A 10,335-nucleotide genomic window follows, 5' to 3' on the forward strand; every position below is an offset into this window, starting at 1 on the left:
ACCCAGCACATCCACCATACTTGCAGACACCGCCCCCAACAGACACACAGACATCCACTACACCCACCATAACCACAGACGCCATCCCCAACAGACACAAAGACATCCACCACATCCACCATATCTGTAGACACCACTCCAACAGGCACACCCATATCCACCACTGCAAGCATACCTGCAGACACCACCTCAACAGATACACACACATCCACCAATCCCAAATCACCCAGCACCTACACCTCCGAGCCCCCCACAACACAGAAACGCACACACTCACACATGCAACAGACATCACCCAAACATAACAATTCCTCACACATGCACACACCCAAGATATTGACACCGATACACCAGACAACCACTCCCTCAACCTCCAAATCCCCAACACCTTATGATGACCGTCCCTGTTTTCCTAAGGAAAGTTTTATTTTAACTTGCCCTTTCCACTGTTTCCTCCACCCATGTTTCAAACCCAAGAGACCCAACCAACATCCAAACCAATCCCTTACACCTCCAAGTCCTCCCCTGTCACACCTGCCCACACAAGCAGTCATACCCCTCTCCACAAGAAGAAGCCCACCCCTCCTATGAAAGAGTCCACCCTTCCTGAACCCAAACTCATCCTTCCCAAATACACCCCCCTCAGGATAACCCCTGAGGTACCTGCTTGTCCACTCGATGCTACTTCCTGTGAAGATTCCCTGGCAGTAATAGGGGTCAAGTGTGGGCACAGTACTCTGCACAGAAAGTCTACTGGACTGACCAATGTCCTGTGCCATTTTGCATTTTCTTGTTAAAAATCCCACACAGTTGTTATTGTGGGTACACAGTTGTCCTGCTATTCCTTTTCTACCTTTATGTTGTTCCTGAGTAACTTGTGCTGTCTGCCTATAATTGTGTGTGTTTCAGCCTGCTTTCTGATCCATATGCTGTTGTTTGCAATATCTGAATTTGTGGGCAGTGCTCGTGTCATCCAAGACAAAGGTAGAGGTTGACTTTATGGATCTATGGGTGTTAATGCAATTGTGGTGTAATTGCATTGTGTTCTGTTAGGTATGGTAAGTATTCCATCTTGTGTTGTCCACTCTCAGCATGTATGGTGTTAGACTGTCCTCCTGATATGGATTGTGCATTTGTCTCATGTGTGGGAGATCAGGTTTTGTTTGTACAGACATGGAGGGTCTACAATTGTGCTAGCTGATTTTTGCAAATTTTTGAGCATGTGACCTTTTTGATGTATGTACCTTGCAGCTACTTCATCTAGATGTTTGTCCCAAGCTGTTGCTGTTGACTTCCTCATTGTGCAGAAAAGCATGTCACTTGGCTCTACTATTGTTTGTCCCTGAGATACCTGAAGGGCCAATTCTAGTGTAAATATTGTTTTAGGGGCATGTGCAAAGTGTAATGTGTCCCAGTGCAGCATCCTTCCCTGAGTGCTCCTGATGCCTCATTCGTATTGTGCGGGTATTGTTCGCATAGTGAGCTTCGTATATTTGTCTCTGTTTATTGTGTATTCCATTGCCCTTCCATTATGTTGCAATGTGGATGATATGTGCGTCCATCACAGGACTGGTTCATGGGAGGGGTGTTTGTGATCCATAACACATCCATACATATGTGTGTTAAATCTGACGGCAGTCCATGGCATGTGTGCAATGTGAGGGTATCAGTTATTTTTGTAGATGTGATGTTGCTGGGTTGTAGCTGTTATGTGACACAATGTTGTGTATACTTCATTGTCCCTGTGCCTGAGATAGTCAGACGTTTGTTTTTGTGCAGTGTTGTAGTACATTGTGAGTGACCTGCCCAAAGGGGACGTTTTGTGGCTCTGAATGTGTCCTTGTTTGTGAATAACTCCGACAGTGTACACAATGACACGTGTACTTGGTGCCCGTCGCATTATCCCATATCATGTGGATGATGTTGGACGATCTGTTGTTGAATTTAATGACACAGGTAGGTGTGTGTTCTTACCGTCTTTTGCGTCCATGGCAGTGTGGATTTTGTGCTCCTTCGATGAGCAGCAACAGCAGGATGTATATGATGGGCTCCATAGCGGCAAAGGATGTGTAAAGTTGCCGGCAGATGAGTTGCTACCTTTATACTCTCTGTTTCCACCTGCTGAGGCGTGGTGGTTAGATTGTCAAGGTCATATTGGCGGTGTGTAACCTCATAATGTGTCCAGCAAAAACATTGCCTCTGCGGGCCTGTTTGTGCTGCCTTGTGACTACAGCGGTCTGCGCTGCCTGGTGGTGCCATCAGGGCCGCAGCGGTCTTTGCTCTATAGTCCCGCATGATTCATAATACAGTGGGCCAACCACCAGGCCGATGGCGGTCGGACCACCGCCATGGAGGTGCACAGACCACCAAACTTGTAATGAGACCCTAACTGACTTCCCCCTCTCTACTTACAATAAATTTAGTCACCTATATATATCTATATTAGTACAATAAACTGGACTAACCTAACTACAACTTTCCCTTGTTTATAATCTCAGCCACGAGGCTCCACCGGCTACAGAAAGAGACACACAACTGCTAACATCTATGCTAAAAGTAAAACGAGAAAAAGTACTATTTCACCCATTAAAATCAATGGAAAAACATGGGAAAACATTTAAAAAATATTTTAAAATATGTTTCCATGACTATCTGATTCTTTTCATAATAAAAAAATTAAGAATATTTGTATGTATTTTATATTTTTTTTTTATATTTTCCATACTTTGTGTGAATTTACTACAAATAAAAAATGTGTTATTAAAATTAATTTTTTCAATATAAATTGCATACAAATCTGTTTAATTTTGGGAGTATTTTATTTCAAATCTACATAAGTAAACATTTTTTTAGTATTTTTTTCATGGACTTATTTTTATCATTTATAATTTGTTTTAATATAACTAAAAAGTAATACTCAGGTATTAAAATGAATATCTGAGTATTAATAAACTCCTCCACCCAGTTACCCTAAATCCCTCACATCCTATGCATAATAGAGTGTGTTGCCCACTTGCAAAGAATGTAATTTAATAATCTACTCAAGTTTTAAATATCTACAATGATTGAAAATTAATACTAAGGTGTTAACATTAATACCCCAGTTTTAATACACTCCCTCGCCCATTTACCCTGAATCCCTCACATCCCATGCCCAATAGAGTGTGGTACACACTTGCAAATAATGTATTTAACAATCTACTCTAGTCCTAAATATGTCCATCAATAATTTAAAATGAATTCTCAGGTATTAAAATAAATATGTGCATATTAATACATTCCAGGACCCATTTCCCCTAGATCCCTCACATCCCTTGCCTAATAGAGTGTGTTGCACACTTGCAAATAATTTCATTTTAAATCCAAACTGGTTTTAAATATGTACAATAAAAATTAAAACTTAGAGCTCAGATATTTAAATTAATACCTGAATACTAAAACACTCCCCACCCATGCCTAATAGTGTGCTACACATTTTCTTAAATTGAAATATTCTTACATAATATTAACTCTACAAATTATTGAAAAATTAATAACCAGGTATTTAAATTAATACATGAGTATTATTAAACTCCCCCAACCATTATCCCTATATCCCTTCCATCCCGTGTCTAATAGTATATGCATAACACTGTTTACTCATACTAATTATCATAAAATAACAAATTTGAACAAAAATTAAAGTAAAAACAATATACACAACAAATATCACTTGCCTTGAAAGGGGGAGGACACCTGCAATGTGGTGGCATAAATCAATGACAATAAGAGAGAAGGTGGGTGAAGGAGAAGTTTTCAAAGATTCAACTGGATGAACGCATGCCTGAAGGGCCAACTGGATTGTGTCTCAGTCTCACACCCTTCAAGAAGGCTGTCGTTTCCAAAATGCCCCCTCACCTTTTATGAGGGCTGCCTCTTCTGACAATTGTAATGTCAGGTAAGAATATAAATTTCCACAATCTCACTCTCTCTCTCTCTCTTTCTCTTTCTCTCTCCCTCTCTCTCTTTCCCTCTCACTAAATGAAAACCTACACTCACTTACTGTTAGAAATAGGGTTACTGGTAGGAAAGGGTAGGCACCTCAGCTAGGCAGAAACCACCACTCCAGTCAGGGCAAGTAAGTTCCATACCAAAGATAACCTGTGCTCACCCCGGAAGCTTGGCACAGAGCAGTCAGGCTTATTCCCAGAGGCAATGTTTAAAGTGTTTGCACAACACACACACACTAGTGACGTAATAAATACACCACAAAAAGAGAAACTCCACACAGGATTACATAAACATATACATTTCTCTCCACCACTCAGTTTCCTTGCAACCAGTGACCAGCAGCACCACCAGAATATCATTCAGCTGCATCAAATTGGCTTTTTTTTTAAAGAAGAAATTGTATTATGTTTTGACACAACAAACAAAACTAATCACGGTTGATGTATTTCGGCATCACGCCTTCAACAGGGCCTATGCGTACTCTGTGACAGGCACCATTATAACACATCATCCTTCCACTATTTCTTCAACCCACAACACTAGACCGCTAACCCATATCATTGCATGGGTAAATTTGTCCTTCATTTCCTTGCCAGACACACAACGTCTCCAATAATATTTGTACACCAGAGTGTTACATAACCTCATTTAAGTGACATGTGCATCTTAAAATAAAATAACATTTCAAACATCCTATAACCGTTCCTGAGATCAAAAATGAATTCATTTATATAGGCATTTTCAATTAGCCACAGATCAGAACATGTGTTCCTTAAGGAAAAGCTTCTCATCAACAGTTTTTCACATCCCAGTGATATTTCTCTTTCCCCAGCCATTGACCTGTCCACTCCATTTTCTCATATGCTAATTAGGTATACAGCTAAACACCAAAACATATTTTCAAATGTGCATACCCCATATATTAATACATCATGAATTATCCAAAACTTCATCCTATTTACTACAACCATTATTCCCCCCATTTATGGTCAGGCATGAGCCCTCAATGTAAAGGCCATATGGTGGCCTTTATACAATTCCCCATGAGGAGGTAGCCCTAATAAATTCTTATCTAGATCTAAAAGTAAATTCCTGTTTTTTAGCAATGCATGTGATACATGTCTACAATTTCAATTAACAAAAGGCAACTTCAGGAGAGCATGTACTAAATCTAACGCCTGTTATCCATTTATCTTTACTAATTCACTGACTTACAAGAAGACCTCCAACTCCAAAATGCCAACGTTATTGTGAACAATTGAGAAGCATGTGGGGTACTGCTACTTTCAAAGAGTGCAAATGTTATGGTACCCCAAAAGGAAGTTGCTAGTCATCCACATACAAGCCATATAAAGTGCTAATGCTTGTTTAAAATGCAACTCAACATAATGCACTAAAAAACAATCTCTAATGATCTTCATCACATATAAAGTGCTAATGCTTTCTTAAAGTGCTTCCTCACATGTAAAATGCTAGTGTTTACTAAAAGTGCAAATTAGCATAATGCCCTAAAGGACAGTTGCTGGTAATTCACATCAAATCCCCTTGTAACAGAGGCTCACTGTCCAGCCATGTAGTTTCCCAATACTTTGTACATATAGCATGTCACAAGCCATTAATCCAAACCCCATAAACTACTAATACATCCTTAGCTTATCAATTATCCTGATATTGTGAGGGATACTCACAATGTGCAAATATAAGAAAATCGTTCTCAACTGCCCAACATCCCCCATCCTCACTATTCTTCAAACTGTCATGTTTACAAGGCATCATATCTTAGTTGATTACAATACAACCAACCATAAATAAGTAGGATAAAACAGTAGTACCTCCTTGGGGTGCAAGCCAATCAACTATCAACCAAAATCCATTTCAAATAAAATATTTTTTGAACAATGGGGGAATCACATAATACTTCCTAAATGGAGGGGAACGCTTCACTAATAAGAGAATACAACCAAAGAAAAGGTAAGTGCTTATAAAAGTAAAGTGCATAGTCTCATACAGTTCCTCATTAACCATATGGGACAGAAATCCTAATACAGGGTTACAAGAAATTGACCTACTTTCACCCTTAGAATGCAAACACAGGATCACACTCCAAGTGGATGCTTTTAGTCAATGATATATTCATAGGACAATTACCAAATAAAACAAAACAACCCTACAGATGGACATGTAATTCGGCATCAATATTATGTCCCAAGGGTACCTCAGTTCGCAGTGTTATAATTAATCAGGATTCCTCCCTTCACAACTCTTTCTCTCGAACTCCCCCTTGCGGGTTGGGTTTCACATGTTTAATCCCATAATACTGGAATCTCTCTAGGGACCTGGAATTGTGTTGTTCAAAGTGACCAGCCAGCAGACAGCTCCGTTCAGCATTCCTAATAGCTTGATATGCTGCAGGATTCTAAGTTTTAGTTTCTAATGGTACTGCCCACATATAACTTGTTGCACTCACACTTTGGTACATAAACAACATGATCTGTGTTACAAGTTATTCTGTCTCTTATTCTGATGGTCCGGCCTTTAAAGATCCAATATTCTTTACAATTTAAGACATAGCTTTACAGCTATCACACTTGATAAACCCCTTGGAGTTACTCATTAACTAATTTACTCTTTTGGAGTCCAAAAAGCTGCACATTAATATATCACCTAGTGACCTGGTTCTCTTTGAGGTTATTCGGGCACCAGTGCCCACAATATTTTTAAAGTGCTAATTCCTAAGCAGAAGATGCCGATTTTTGCACAAAATTCTCTTCACACTAGATTGGGCTATATTATACTTGAGAATAATATTTTAATTCCCTCATTTTTCTCCACATTATCCTTTTTCTGTGGGTACAATAATTCCTGTCTTACTTTTGTGATGATTCTCTCTTTAGCACTTTCTGACACTCCCACTGGATAGCCTCATTCAATAAATCACTTCACCATTCTCCCAATTTTCCTGTCACATTCCTCATCACTGGAACAAATTATTTTTGTTATTATCATTTGAATATAAGGAATGCTCCATCAACACTCCTGGATGACCACTATTAGTAGGTAAGATGGCATTAGTTACAGTTGGCTTCCTATGTATTTTACTAACCAGCTTGCCTTTCAAGATATCTAACTCAACATCCAGGAATTCACAATGCGCCTTACTATACATGTGAGTGAATCTAATGTTATACTGACTAGAATTCAAACTCTGTATTAATTCCCATAGTTTCAATTCATCCCCCTCCCACAGAATGAAGAGATCATCTATAAAACATGGCCATAATACCACTTTATCTATAAAATTATAATTTCTCTCAGCCCAGGCCACCTCCTTCTCCCACCACCCCATGAACAAAATTGCATAAATGGGGGCAAAGGAGCTGCCCATCGCTGTGCCCTGTAACTGATGGTAATACTTATAAAAAATGAACACATCTAAGGTGAGGCAGAATTCAAGCATGCTGATCAACATGTGGGTGTGTTCCAAATATGTGTGTGTATATATATATATATATATATATATATATATATATATATAGTATTTTGCACATACAACAATAGCCAAAACAGCCATATCCATGATCACTGGGCACCCTACGCAACTCCTGAGTCAGTTTGTCAGTTTTCATGACCTAGGTTAGATAAGTATAATTTAGCATATATCACATCATCAGGACATGAAACACCATAATGAGATCATAACGGGAAATGTATGAACCATCAGGCATCGTCAGAGCATTAAACCCAATAAAAAGGTTATGGCAGAAAAAATATGAACCAGAAAGTATTGTGCATACTGTGCATATTATCATGTAATCATGATAGTACTCGTAATCCTGCCCACTAGAAGGTATACATAGGCATGTCCCAATATCGGACTGTGAAATGCAGTACAGAATGAATGAAATCCCTAATCTCCCACTGTGATCAGCACACATAGACTACCGGTTATGGGAGGGGAAGGTACTGGGATTCATAACACGGTGCGAATCTTGCAGTCTGGTGTATAGGCCAATTACCAACGGCCAATGGAACCAGGTATTCCAATGCCCATGTGAGAAAACAGGGCTGATTGCAGAGGCCCCATAACTTTTTGCCCCCATTTTCCTCTTTTTGCTGGTGTTTTCCTGACTTTGATGGTGCCCTGGGTACTGCTAACCAGTCCCAGGGCCTGTGCTCTGTGTAAAATGGATATGCAAATTAGGCTAATTATAATTGGCTAAGTTAACCTACCTATAAGTCCCTAGTATATGGTAGGGCATGTAGGTTTAGGGACCACAGCATAGGTGGTGCACACCTAGGTGCACTGCTGAGGTGCCCAGTGTCATTTTAAAAGCATGCCTGCCTTGCTGGCTGCTTTTAAATTAAAGTTATATGCAAATTCGACTTTGGAATTAAAGGTACTTCCAAAGTCTTAAACTACCTTATTTTTACATATAAGTCACCCCTAATGTGTGCCCTATGTGCCCTTAGGGCTGGGTGCCATGTAACTATAAGCAGGGACTTTATAAAAATAGATTTATAAGCCCTGGTGAGGTAAAAACAGCCAAATTCGTTTTTCCCTCATTGAAGTAAATGGCCTTCATAGGCTAGAATGGGCAGACTTTATTTTAAATTTTAAAGTCTCCTTAAATGTTACATACCAAGAATTTGGTATCAAATTAATTGTTGTAATAAATCCCACAACTTCCAGTTGTTGGATTTAATATAACTTGTTCAGGTAAAAAGTTTAGACCTTACCTAAAAAGTTGCCAATTTCAGCTCTGCATTGTTTTTGCTGCTGTGCTCTGATTGGCCAGCCTGCAGCAGCTTCTGCCAGGCTACCTTGATGAGGTGTGAAGTGGCCTGACTTCACACAAAGGAATGTGCTTGGGGGAGAGAATCTCCCCTCAGCAGATGGTGAGGCAGGAAGGGGGAGGGCTGCCAAACTGGTCTTCAAAGGCAGAGAAGGACATCTGGAGCACCCAGCAACACCCCCACATCCTGCAACCCCAGACAATTAGGTGCCCCCTTGATTAGATTAGGAGAGGGCAGGAGAGGGGTGTGTTTATGATTTTTAGCCACACCAGTGGGTGGGCTCAGCCAGATGTAACCTCCAAAAATCAGATTCATCCATGTTGGATTTTTAGAGACTGTTGCCTTCTGGGATGGATTTTTGCCACACTTCCCAGGAAGTGGTCATCACAGGGGGACGACCCTGTCCCTGATTGGAGAACCAGGGCCCCCCTGCTTTTCACCCAGGAGCAAGGATAAAACTGGTAGACCTGCCCCCACACCTCAGATCCCCTCCAGAATTCAACAAGAAAGGAACTAAAGAAGAAGAAGGACTGCCCTGCTGGACCCCTGGCCTGCACCTGGACCCTGCACTCAGAAGGACTGCACCAGCTGCACACTTGGGCTTCACCACAAGAAGGACTTTGCCTGGCTTCAACTGGTTTAAGGAGGGACTCCCTGTTTGCTACAGGTGAAAAATTGCTAACCAGAGTCCCCTGCACCAACTCCTGAAAGAAGCGACCAGCTGACCACTGCCCAGTGGCCAAAAAGGAGTTTGCGCCAGGTGCATTCTGGGAGTTGAAGTCCGCACCCCCAAGGACCATCACAGAACTTCTGGACCCTTGGGGTGAGCTGTGGACCCCAAAAGAACCTTGAAAGAACATCTGGGTGAAGCCCCAGAAGTTTGGAAAAGATTGGAGAATTTTTGAAAAAAAGCTCCATAAAGTGACCGACCCGACGCGGAAATTCTAGCCGGCTTGCCTCAACCGCGACCCGGCCTGACTTCGTGGTTCGTCCCGGTAAAGAAAAACATCCAAAAAAGAGACTAAGTCCGAACGTAAAAAGTTGACCGGGACCTCCCAGCCATCGTATCCGAGAAGGGCTCCATGGACGTCGGATCAAGATCCAGGTTTACCCCGGTCGAAGGATTTTCATCTCGAAAAAACGACTAAGTCCGAAAGTAAAAATCACCACCGAGGAAACCGACTTCGCGTATCCGGACAAGGGCTCCAGGAGGTCGGATTCAACTGGCAGGTTCGTCCCGGTGAAGAAAAACTTCAAAATAAAGACTAAGTCAGAAGGTAACTTTTTAACCGAGGCCTCCCGCGACTTGTAGCCGAGCAGGGCTCCATCGCGGTCGGCCTGAAAGTTTGACTTTGCCCCGGTCCTGGTGCAACCAGATGACCCGATTGGCGCTTTTTGTTTCTAAGCGCTAGAAAATAATAATACTTTAAAAATTCATATCTCCGGTTCCCCTGAACCGATTTTAATCGTTTTTGTGTCATTTTAAAGATAAAAATATAAGCTATTTTTATAAATTGGTTTTGGATTTTTAAACTGTTTTCTGTGTTTTAT

The sequence above is a fragment of the Pleurodeles waltl genome, chromosome 7 (assembly GCF_031143425.1).
Source record: "Pleurodeles waltl isolate 20211129_DDA chromosome 7, aPleWal1.hap1.20221129, whole genome shotgun sequence".
Lineage (NCBI taxonomy): Eukaryota > Metazoa > Chordata > Amphibia > Caudata > Salamandridae > Pleurodeles > Pleurodeles waltl.